At 33.4% G+C, this 13,831-nt stretch overlaps 1 pseudogene; it reads left to right on the forward strand.

Moving 5' to 3' along the window:
• Positions 1–2,867: 2,867 nt before the first annotated feature.
• On the forward strand, positions 2,868–2,964 carry LOC122121117 (annotated as a pseudogene).
• The last annotated feature ends 10,867 nt before the right edge of the window (positions 2,965–13,831 follow it).

A 13,831-nucleotide genomic window follows, 5' to 3' on the forward strand; every position in this document is an offset into this window, starting at 1 on the left:
CTACCATGGCAACGACAGCCAAGCCTATAATTGAACCCCAGTTCATGTTCCCTGAAAACGTCCACCGAACATCTGCACGACCTAACCAATGGTACCCCCATGACCCAAAAATACCGGGCCGCTGTCAAGGAAGATGGGTTACACTCCCTGAATGCTCAACAGATGCTCGAAACCCTTAGCATTGATCTTAACTGCCTCCATGATTGGAAGAGCTTAATGAACTGTAGTCAACAAGAAAGTTTAAAAAATGCTTAGAATGTATTCCTAAGTACCAGTTTTATAAATGGCTTTGCACTGTGGTTTGTGGTTATTTTATTTTACATGAGATAATATTTTCTACTACCAATAAGTTTTGGAAAAAGAAGAAAACTAAAATTTACTATTGTAGAGGAATATGATAGAAGTAGAAGAAAGATTTTATGTTTGTCAAATCTCTGATGAGTACCCGTATTCAAGACTTAAAGTCATATTTCTTACTATGTTAGGTAGATAGGGAAAACAAAACACCATATGATAAGGCAACTATTTGTGATTTTTTAAAATGTACTTAGTATGTGATGAAATTTACTTTATTAGCTAATGTTTTGGTTTGAAATATGGGAGGCTGATCTATTTAACAAATTTTTGAAGTCACCTACTGAAAAAACAAATGATGGGGGGTATAATTTCTACACTTTAATGAATGGATGAACCTGTTTGGCATTAGTGCTGGGTAAATAAATAAACTCTATTGTAACTTGCTCCCTACCCTTGAAAAACTATTTATGTCACTAAACATCATCTACTTGTAAAGTGTTATTTGGCAAATGTGATTTTTAAAAGTTTATTTGAAAAGGAATATACTTTCAGGAGATTAAATGTAGGTTATCATTTGTTTGACAATGACAACATTTTTATACTACAGAACCAAGTTTTACTGAAGTACCAGTGTTTTGAAGCACTAAGGATCTTCTCAATTAATGTTTTTCTGAATTATATTTGACCTCTATGTCAAGTATTCCTAGCATTGGTAGACCAAATATGGATCTATTGTTCCAGGAACTATTTTTTGGCCTGCTGATGCTGGAATGAAATTATTCATTAATCATTAGGAGAGGGGTATTACAAATGATCTAGTGACATTCGTGGTCTTGTTCAATCATATATGATGGTCATCTGAAAATTAAAAGTTTGAATTACTGTACTTTCACATTTTGTGATTTCATCTTGCATTTTAAGTTGCCTTGCATTTCCCAATTGCTTACTGATAATTCCTGCATTTCAAGGAATTGGGGCCCTGAAATATAGAAAATGAGAAATTGAGATGGGTCTTCTATTACTTTCTGTTGGCATGTTGCATGGACGTAGGTGAGAACTCTTGCCTTAGTTATCTGATGATGCGGATAACTGGGACCTGGGATCCTAGGACCCGTGGATCCTGTAGAAGAATAATAGCTTTTAGACATCATATCAGAAAAATTTGAGTATAATCAGTAGGAATGCTTCAGAAACATGGAGAAAAACAGTTTGGGACCAGCGAGTTAAAACAATAAACAGAGCAGCAAAGTAAAATCCCTTATAGATTAGAAGCAAACAACATTGTTTTTTTTTACCATGTGAATTCAGAAGATCAAGAACATTTAGAAGTTATCACAAGTTTATACCGAAAACATTGCATTGATAATTTTTATATTCTAATATATATTCTAATCCTGATTATTTATATTCCAATCTATTTATTGGAATAAATATCAATTAATTTTTCAAATTACCAATTAATTCTAATAAGATTCACTGTGTGAAATATAAAATCAACACATATAAATATAAAATATATAATAATATATAATATTAGAAAATGTTTGGCATTGTTCTGTTGTGGTAAGGGTATCTAAGGCAACAGTTTTTTTTTCTTTCTGCTTATGTGGTGATGAGGAATCAAACCCAGGGCCTCAGGCATGCAAGGCAAGCACTCTACCACTGAGCCACAAGAGGCAACGGTTTTAAAGTATTATTCCATTACCTCTACCTCAGTGTTTGGTAGAATTAGAGCTAAAGCTTTACCATTCCGAGATATACAGCCTAGAGTCAAGAGGAAACACTGTGATTAAAACATTACCAATTTAAGGCCTAATAATGAGGAGAAACATATGGACTTCTTTTGGAGCTATGGAATATATTTGGTGATAGAAAATCAGTGGTGTAAGTTCCTGCCTGCTTGGATGGTAGACAGGCCAAGACATTAGGTAATCATACATATGAACAATTTTTTCACCTTCTTGGCTTTAGCTTCTTTTGAAATGTTAGTGTGTAATAAACAATTATATTTTGAAAAAATACCTTCTAGTCTGAACAGTACTGTCTGAACTGTTTGTCTCTTTATGATCCCTTGTAACAGATTAGTTTTGCTCCAATAAGAAAATCTATGCTGTCAGGGTAAGATTCTGGTTGGTCTGTTCCTACATGGAGCAAGGATAAAGGGTCAGGAAGACATTTGTGCCAGTAAGACTTCATTTGGGAGATTTTAAGCTGCAGAAGTTTAGAAGTAGCTTTTAAGCAAGGCTTACTTTGACTCCATTATCTCCACAAAGCTAAATCAGTTAATAAATAAGTACTTGAAAATCCATCATCTTTGGACCTAGATATAAAGGCTGCAAAGTATGATCCAATTTCAAATGAAAAAGACTTAAAATAGTCATTGAAAAAATTGCAAATGTGAGCAATTGAACAAACAATATAAGTTTTTTCCACCATACAAACAATTTTACAGAAATAAGATGAACTGCAATTTTGGGAACAATCAGGTTTCCTTCTTACAAATAGGCAACCAAAGATATATGCCTGTCTTAAGATTGCATCATTAACTACTTAAATTTCCAGGATACTACATGCTTCAGCAGCACGTCCACCCAAATTACAATACAGAGATTGACATGGCTCTTGTACAAGGATGATATGAAAATTTGTGAAGTATTGCATATTTTTCATTCTTCTGATGCAAGAAATTAAAAACAGTTATTAAAAAGTTGATTACAAATATACAAGTGTAAGAATACATGTAATTCATAGAAATAAAAGTTAGTTTGATATCATTCAATCTTCACTTTTTACAAATTCCTTTACATAGCATAAACTTTATAAAACTTTTGAAATAAGATAACATTGTCATTTTATCCTAAAGAAATAAAATTCTTTAAGGACCTAGGAATTAAAGGAATCTTAAACTGTTTCTATATGGAATGCAATCTGAAAGGACACATTTATTTAATGAACCTATATATTATAAAACAATGTCGAATTCAAAGGATTATATCTAGGAGAGAATGAAATAGGTTATGGACATTACACAAACAGAATACTAAATATTTTTAAATATACGTTTTTCAGACATGCACCAGAAATATCTTTACTTTCTGTATTACTCATTTCAACAGATAAGTTAAAATTATTTATGATTTAAAAAATCACAAACTCTATAGAAATCATTATAGATGTATGCAAACAACTCGAATATATTTTGACATCAAAGTCAGGCAATTCACTTGGAAGAATACCATGGAATCCATGAATTTTTAAAGTAAGATATTGCTGTTGCTTTGTATTGTGAAAATATTTTGTATGGACACATAGGATGGAGAATCATTAGGACTTAGGAGAACAATTTGTACAGCTTTCCAAAACTTCAAAGAGGTAGTAATACATACTTATCCTTTTGGCAATATCAAATGCAGCTTCTTCCAAGTTGTGCTTCAGACATGGTTTGAAATAATGGTTCACCAGAAGGAGATCCAGCATATCTTTGCTATATCTATTCCCAGCAGCAAGATGCAAGGGGGTCAAGAGGCCTTTAGTTTGGGCTTTGTATCTGTATCATGATGAAATAAAGAAGCCACTGTGGTATTATTCCATGTATAAGTACTGTGCAGGGGTGTCCAGCCATTCACAATTATTCCAGGAATATCTACCTTGAGCCACCAACTCATGGACAATGTCTAAGTGTCCACTGTAGGCTTCTCGATGAAGAGGGGTATACTCATCGTCATCCCTAGTATTCACATGAGTGGTCTTTTTGGAAAGTCGTCTCTGCACTGTAGTAAGGCGGTTATTTTCAACAGAACAAAGAAGAAATTTGCTTGAATCCTTCGCCATTTTTTTCTTGCAACTGATACCATTTCTCACTTTTTCATCTTGTTCTTCAACTTCATAGCAATTGTCTAACCAGAGACTTTGAGTGCCAGTGAGAATGAGCTGTCCATGTATTTTCCCAATAGTTCACATTGGATGAAATGGTCAGAAAAATCCGGTGAATTTTCTGCATTTGTTTTTTTCACTATTATTTATTTTCTCTTTTTTCATTTTTACTATTCTAAATTATTCTAACTGGAGAGTAGGGAATTGGTGGAGAGCAGAGGAAAGATTTTCCTCCGTATTCAAAGGTACAGAATGAAAATGAGGACTAGTTGTGTCTTCATGAGCAGCTTATTCTAGGAATGAGAAAATAGGAAATAATGCTTTCTATGTAAATGAATTGGGAAATGGCAGAGGAGAAAGTGAAATGATGCAACCAAAAATATAAAAGCAAAATAAATTAGGATAATTATGGAGCAATCTTATTATCTATGAGAACCATGAAAGGGAGAGAGGAAGAGAGAGACAGATGTGCAATGATCTAGCTAGCCACAAAATCCATCCCTCTGATCAAATTATAGTGCAAATAATTTTACTTTTTAAAAGAGATGGAAATAGAATTTAAGGTCAAATGTCTCCATTGTTTTTAATTATATTTTTATTATCTTAAATACTTGTACAAGGGAATTTCCATTAAACAAATCAGTTTTTTAAGTATAATGGATCTTTATATAGCTTTTCGACACCCTTCCAAACCTCACCCCACTTTAATTTTTTTCTAGTTTCATACTATCTGAATTGAATATTATACCTTCACTCTCTTCCTCCATAACTCTCTTTATTTCTTTCTTTTGACTTCCCCTCATATCTTCCAAGTGATAGTTTCCTGGTATTCATTTTGTTGGAGTAAATTTCAATTTCATAAGAAATTAAACCTTTGAAATAATCCTCTGCAAATAGCATGCTTTGGTTAATATTTTTGTGTAAACTTGTATAAATTTCTATCTTCCAAATATGAGACAGAGCATGGGTCCTTTGTGTGTCTGGATCTGACTTAGTTCACTTAATATATTTTTAGATCTATCCATTTCGTTGCAAATAATGTATCAGTCTTCAAATGGATGGGTGCAATCCAATTGTGTATATGTGCCACACTTTCTCCAACCATCACTCCACCAAAGGACATCTGGGCTGTTTCCGTAACTTGGCTACGGTGAATAGTGCAGCAGTGAACATGGTTGTGAAAGTGATTTTCTGTAACCCTTTGGAAGAATTCATCACTACCTTTATAGGAGCAATCCTCTAGCTAGTTTTCCAGAATAAGAATATCCCTCCCTTCATCTTCATCACAATGTATTGCAAGTCCTCAGAAACACCTTTCCCCCTACAGGTCTCAATGAGCTAAAACCACACAGTGCCCATATTCTTTCAATACATTTTTTACATAATTGGACATATAATTAAGTGAGAACCTTCTATATACTTTCCTAATGTGGGAATGAGGGACATGACAGAGTAAAAGTAAAAAATATGTAATTTAATTAGCTATTATCATATTTAAAATCATTTTCAGCTCTAATTCATAGCCTCACATAATATTATTTTAATCTTTATTTGATTACTTCATCTAACCCATAAATTATAACAGGTGAGTTTAAAACAAAGGCAAAAAGTGTGGTTTGATTTTGACACTCATGTGTGAAGTTGCACAACATGGGCAAATAGATGGATTGGAATTAATAGCTCTTATCCATTTTGTTAACGTAGAGACGGTTTTCCCAAACTGATTCTCGCAATTCGCATTCCATTCAACAACAAGAAACATGTGATAATTTCCTTTGATTTGCTCCTTATTAACTTTTGTTTCCATTTAATTTTATAATGGATGATTTCATAAATCTACTGTAGATACAAAAATATGTTAAAATATTTCTATCAGTATGCATTGATATATACAAACACACATATATTACACAGGTTATAATGATAATGTATAACTTCAGTAACTGTACAATTTACTAAATTATTAAAACTATCGACGGCTCATGCCTGGCATCCTGGTTACTCGGGAGGCTGAGATCTGACGATCATGGTTTGAACCCATACTGGGCAAGAATGTCCAGGAGCCTCTTATCACCAAACAACCAACAGAAAATCAGAATTGGAACTGTGGCTCAAAGTAGTAGAGTGGTAGCCTTGAGAGAAAAATCTCAGCGACATCATCCGGGCTCTTAGTTCAAGAAATACAATCTACCCAAATAAACATCTATTTAATTTAAACATGTGTAAGTAAAGTATTTCCATCACCCAAATGCACAACCATGCTCATTTGCAAGGTAACACTGTTTTTTCTGAAGTACCATAAAACATTTTCACTTAAGTTAAAAGGATTGCACTATGGGTTCATTCTCTCATTCATTTTTCCACTCAAATACTCAAATCTTACAATTTTTCCAATTATTTAAAATCATAGATTTTTACTTTAAAACCCAAATATTAGAGTTTGAATTGAATGTCTTATGCCCGCTAAATGGGTGTTCTTACCATTTTGTCATGTCCCCAACCCTAAATTATCCTTATTATTTTTCAGATACTTGTGTATGACCTTGGGTTCAGTCCATGTTATGTTATTCTTCCTGGAATTTAGAATAACAGATGCATGGCATTGTGTACAGATCTTACTGTCCAGTCTGGGCTTTAACCTCTATCCTCACAACAGTAGACTTCCAGGTAGTATGGATTTTCATAAGCTCGTCATAGCTGATGTTTTTTTTAAGTCTTTGCATTTCCTGCAGGTTCATGAGTACTGAATTAATTTGTTTTCTTGGGTTATTTTTATTTTTTTTATTGTGTTTCATTTCAATGTATGTGTTGAGTTGTTCCTCACTTTTCCTTTTGTTTCTTTCAATCAAGTTCTTACCTAAAGTGCTGAGAAACCAATTCTTTTTTTTCACTATAGTCAAGATGAACATGATTTATTCCCAAGCAATTTCAATAACATTTAAACACCTTCATATCTATGGATGGTATATAAATGATAAATGCTGCGAAGGGTCTTTTTATTTTCACAGCAGTCTTTGTCATATATAGACAGATCATGAAATATATGCAGATAATTAAACTACAGATGTAAGCAAAGAGAAGAAAAACCTATTATTAATTGTTTGTAAGAGGCTTTCCCTCCAGTGAAAGAAATGCCTTGCTTGACGCAGGATTTCACAAAATTATTTTGCTAGGAGGAAGCTAAACAATCATCTGATTCTATAGAATTGAGGGAGAAGAATCAAACTCCTGAATAGTTTATATTTGGGTCAAATAAAAGCATGCTTCCAAAAAGAGAGTTGACTTTAGAGAAACATGATGAGTTTATGTAAATAGGTGCTTAGCTGATTTTGTTAATTTGTAAACTAATACAGGGAAATAGAGTACAGCAAGGTAAAAAAAGAACTTTGCATTGCAATACTTATGTGTGTGTGTGTGTACACATGCACGTGTATACACGCACATGCATGTGCAAGTGCTCATTCATTCATCATCTCTAAGCTTCTGTGACCTAGGATAGTGGTTTACCACTTTAACCATCGTTCCACTCCTGTTTTTTTGGAGATAATCGCATGTATTTTCATGATTGGACTGGCTTTGAATAGTGGTCTTCATATCTCAGCCTCCAGAGAAGCTAGCTAAGCTTATTCATCCTCCAAGTAGCTAGTTAAAATTGGGCCTGTCCTCTATGCTTCACTGCTCATTTATTCTTGTCCTGAGTTGTTCACATGCCTAAGTCATATATATGTCTAGTTGCCTTAAGAAATACTCTTACTGCTTGGCACCAGGGGCTCCCATCTGAACTCTTAACTACTGAGGAGGCTTGAGAACAGAACCCAGGCCAAAAGTTTAGTAGACTTCCTTCTCAATCTATAGCTGGGTGCATTGGATCATTTCCACCATCCTGCACTATCTACAGGTTAAGATTGGAAGGACTGCAGAATCCAGGCCAGCCAAGGTAGGAAGCTAGACAAGTTGGTGTGCAACTCTTATGCCATTGATAATGGGAAGGCTAAAACGACAGATCAGGTGCATGTTCTTGTGGAAAGGGAACCCCTATCTTAAAATTAACCACTGATATGACACCAGTCCAACAAAAATAAGACGCCAAGTTGAACACAATTTCCCACAACCAAAATAAGTATATACCTTAACATCCAGAAACTTAGTACAATCTGCTCTTTGCTCTAATATCAGCTTCATCTAATTATCATATGATGTAACAAAATAGTTTCTTCATTAAATTTATTATATATTTTAAAAGACCTAGAAAATTCTTTCTCATGTATTAAGTGCAAACGATTGGCAAATTGCCTCATTTCTTACATATTTGACTACCACTATAAACTCATCTTATGATTATTATTAATATTAATATATTCTGATTTATTACTTTATTTTGTAACAGTTTTTAAACATTTGGCTTCTCTGCTGAAGTATTTTAATAGTATCATCAAATAATATTACTTGGGTACTTAGAGCAGTATTTTAAAAAGTTTTTAACCAATGGTTTCTAGTAATTCTGTTTTTTGGGGGAGGTCTGGTCCTGGGACCTAAACTCTGGGCCTGGATGCTGTTTCTCAATGCTAGTTCAAGGCTAGCACTCGACCATTTGAGCCACAGCACCACTTTTTCTGTTTATGTGATGCTGAGGAATCTAACCCAGGGCCTCAAGCATGTAAGGCAAGAGCTCTACCACTGAGCCACCTTCTTGGCTCTCTATGAATTCTTAATTTGTATATTATTTAGTTTATTTTTAATTTCAGTTTTATTTTATTGTAAAGGTAATGTACAGAGGGATACAGTTACATAAATAAGGTAATGAGTACATTTATTATGGAAGGAATATTGTTACCTCTTTCATTGATTTTTTTTGCACACTCAAAAAAAAACCAAGAATTCTATGCTTCCATCAGAAAGAATGACATTGCCCCATTTGTTAGGAAATGGAAAGATTTGGCAAAAATTATATTAAGCGAAGTGAGCTAGGCCCAAAGAAACATACGTCTCATGGTTTCCCTTATTTGCAGTAACTACTATATGTCTGAGACAAGCAGAAAAAGTCAGATAAGTTGATGTTAGGTAAAATGAACCCTAAGAAATGTATTCAAATGTTTTTTTTTTCTTTCATGCATTTGTTTCTAACGCATTTATAAAATTATTTCTTTGTTGCTTTGTATGTCCTCCCCACCCCCACAGTATAACCCCTTCTTTCACTGTATTTGATGTCGGTATAATTTGTGTAGGGGAAGGGGAAAAACAAGTCATTTAAATAATGATACAGGTGGACCATTGAAACAATGAGAAGTACAAGTTGTCATGTCGAAAATGAACTTTAAAACTTTGGTGTGGGGGGAGGAAGATTGTGTGGGGAAAAGGGGGGAAGGCTGGGAAAGGATGGGAAGGGGAAACAAAGGAGGAGGCTACAATGCTTGTTAAGAAATGTACTCATTATCTTGCCATCTAATTGTAACCCAACTGCACAGTATTTCCACAATAAAAAATAAATAAAAATTAAAAAAAACTACTGATGCTTTTCCTGTCGTCATTGATCAATAGGTACTTTGCTGTCTTTGTTCATGCATTTTTTATTATAAAATTGATATACAGAAGGCTTACAGTTACTTAAGTCAACCAAAGAGTACACTTCATTTTATTTTCTAAATTTCAAATTTTGAGCTTAATTATTTTCTTTTGTTTCTTTAGGGTAATTCTTTTATTCAGAGTTGTAGGATTAGTTAATTTAGTTTTGCATAATTTTAACACATGTAAATTATTCAGACATATATTTTGCTTTCAAAATAGTTAACATGTGAATATTTAAAAATTATTTTCCTAAATTTTATATGGTTGGTGAATTTAAATAAATTTATTATCTCATAGTTCTAAACATATTTGTCCAGGTAACAAACACTTTATTTTCAAGAAGCACATACTTTATTAAAAAAGCCTTAATTACATGGTCACTTTTTGGCAATATTTGTACTTAAATTAAAAAAAAAGTCTCTTTGAACTGGGCATAGTGATTTGTGGTTTCCATTTTCTAACTATGGTGGGAAGTGTGAATAGGGTTTGTAATTCGGGAGAGAATGGGAAACTATGACACCTTATCATAAATTTCCAGAGTGAAATGATTAGAGATATAGCCATCCCTAGCAAGATATAGAGCACCTGGTTATCATATTCTAAATCTTGAATTAAAACACCAATAACAACAATCTTTTGTCAAAATAAAAGGATACATGTTTCAAAATGTTTATTATTTAAAACTTGTTTGCAAAGTTCTCATGTCTTTTATTTCTTAATTTTCAATTTACTTAATCTATAAGAATCCAAGTTTCTTGTGACTATTTTATTTCTACTAAACTTTTAAATACTATGAGCAATATTATGATTTCATATATTAAAATACTTTTACTGTTTGTGATAATTTCCTCTGTTTCATATGATAATAACAATATTCCAAATGTGTGTATATGGTGTGTGTGTGTTTATGTGGGTTTTTTGTGTGTGTGCTTTTTGTGTACTTTGTAATGCTTAGGAAATCACACAATTGCTTCCCATATGTTAGGCCAATGTTTTACCACTGAACTATACTGTTTAGTTATAATACAAATTGTGTTTTAAGTTATGACTTTTAAATTTTCATTCCTAGTAAGCTTTTTCAAAATTATATATGATAAAATGTGATCCAAGTTCTTTTTTTTAAATTTAATTTTATTTTATTTGTGAACATACTGTACAGAGGGGTTACAATTACATGGGCAGGATAATGCGTACATTTCTTACCAAGCATTGCAGCCTCCTCCTTTGTTTACCCTTCACCTCCCTTCCCAGCCTCCCCCCTCCCCCCTAATCCCAATCCTTCTCCTTGCCCCCCTTCACCCCCTCCCCCCGCCCCGCACCGAAGTTGTAAAGCTCGTTTTGGACATGACAACTTGTACTTCTCATTGTTGCAACAGGTCCACCTGTATCCTTAAACAACTGGTTTTTCCCCATCTCCTCCACAAGTTATACTGACAATGGTTTCCCTTATTTGCAATATCTAGTATATGTATGAGTCAAGCGGAAAAGGTCAGATAATGTGATGTCAGGAAAATGAACCCTTAGATATGTATTTTAAGGTTTTTTTCTTTCATGCATATGATCCAACTTCTATCCACGTTAGCAATTGTTATTGTTATTTTTTCTCTTATTTCTTTGGAAATTAATTATATTCCTATTACAGCTTTTTTACATTGTAACAGCTCTATACAATGCTTTATTTTCTATTTTATTTTTTCCATGTTATCTGACTTTCAGTCCAAACTATCAGGTGGATTAAAAAGAAACATAATTCAGGACACTTTATTTTTCTCCTTCTCTTCTCTGAAGTCTTACTGTTTTTTGAAACAATACCAATGACATACAGCTCCTATGTGGTCCACCATTCTTCCCCTCCCCCCCCGTTCTGCAGTACAGCTCAAGTCGTTATCATTCAGCTTTATTATGCTATAATGTTATCTAAACCTAACTCATTCCTAAATTATTTTTATTTGCTTTGAGCAATCACTAAAGACATTTTTCTAAATATAATATCGGGGGTTTGTGTTTTCACAAGGTGTGAAATATGAGTGACTATCCAACACCTAGATATCTCTGGAGAATATTGGTCCACATGCTCAACAATCACGTGTGTAAATTCAAGGAATACAGGTCAGTCAGAACAATGTTGTAAAATGGTGTTGCTGGAGCCTTCATACTAGCTTTGAATCGTATTACCATGTTTAGTGAAGATAACATAGTTCTACTATAAGAACAGACACATAGAAGAATGTAACAGATTTTTCAAAAATAAATTCTTAGTTTTATGGACCACAGATTTTGAAAAGGATGCTATGACTTTATGAAATAAAACAGAATCTTAAATGGTTGTATTGGCACAATTGCCTCTTTAGATTTAAAGAATGATCTTAGACTACTACCTCAATCCTTTGTTTGTTGTTTGTATGTTGGTCATGTGGTTTGAACTCTGGGCTTGGGAACTGTCCATGTGCTCTTCAGCTCAAGGTGAGCACTCTACTGCTTGAGCAACAGCAAAACTTCCGGTTTTCTAGTGGTTTATTGGAGATAAAAGTCTCATGGACTTTCCTGCTTGGGCTGGATTTAAACCACGATCCTCAGATCTCAGCCTCCTGAGTAGCTAGGATACAGGCATGAGCCACCGGCACCTGACCTACCTCAAACCTTATAAAGAATGATTATCAACCTAAATGTGAGATGTAAAAACCTATAAAATATAAATATAAAAATTCATAACATTGGCTCAGTAAAGGTTTCTAAAAATTTGACATAGAAAACATTAGTAGCTAAAGAAAAGCAAGAACTGGATTATATCAAGTATTAACCTTTCATAATTCAAAGAACACTATAACAGAAATGAAAACATATCCAACAGAGAGAGGGCACGTATTTGTTAATGCTACAATGTTAATGCTACAATGATTCCGAAACAAGTATTTTAATATCTTCTAATTCTATATAATTTTTTTTCCTGAATAGGATATTTCTTTAAATTACATATGTAAATTAATAGTTAATAGGAGGAGCATATGAAATAAGCTCCTCTTTAGTGTCTAAGAAATAATAAAAAGAAAAATCACTTTTATGACCATAATATAAAAAGAGGACACAAAATATAGTAATTCATTTGTGGAGAAATTGATATACTTCTTATAGTGATCGATTTGTATAATACTGCAATCATTTTAGCAAACAAGTTTTCAAGCCTTCAAAAGGTGAAAGAGAATTGTATAGGATTCTGGCATTACACTTCTATGAATGTATTTAACAGAAGTAAAAAACTTTTTTGGACAGAGAATATAGATAATTGACAGTGAACTTGAATAGTATGTGTGAGACCCTGGAAATGATCCCCAAAAACAAATTTTGAAAAGACACACTATAGAGGACGTATGCTGGGCAAATTCCTGTAACTGAATTTTATATCTATTTTAATGTCGGTTCTAAAATTTACAGCATTTCTATTTGAAGAATTGCAAGTTTGTGAAAATTAGGCTTTGAAAACCTATGAAGGTAAAATTCACTTCCAAAGCACTAAAATGTATACAATAAAAGGAGATAATATATTGTAAGTGAATTGCATGTCAGGAAAAAAAAACTACTTTTAAACTTCTTCACACAAAATGCAGAATCGCTAAAAAGATGTTTTTGGAGTTGGCTAAAAACTCATTGTGAACTACTGCATTTAAAACACAGATATGATTTCTGTTTATTTTGAGAGTATTTTGTCCGTTTGAGTTTATACAGAAATAACTCAATCCAAAAGTATATGTGATAACTGGAGTACCTAGGAATTATACATCAATTCCAAGTATTTTTTTATTATTTTTTATTGTGAAAATCCTGTACAGAGGGGTTACAATTACATGGGCAAGATAATGAGTACATTTCTTATCAAGCATTGTAGCCTCCTCCTTTGTTTCCCCTTCCTATCTCATTCCATCCTCCCCCGCCGCCCCACCCAATCCTCCCCGCTATTCCCCCCCACCGAAGTGTAAAGTTCATTTTTCGACTTAACGACTTGTACATCTCATTGTTGCAATGAGTCCACCTGTATCCCTATTTTTTTTCCCATGGTTTCCCTTACTTTTAATATCTAGTATATGTCTGAGTCAAGCAG

Source organism: Dipodomys spectabilis, unplaced genomic scaffold, assembly GCF_019054845.1.
Source record: "Dipodomys spectabilis isolate Male_0828 unplaced genomic scaffold, ASM1905484v1 ptg000183l, whole genome shotgun sequence".
NCBI lineage: Eukaryota > Metazoa > Chordata > Mammalia > Rodentia > Heteromyidae > Dipodomys > Dipodomys spectabilis.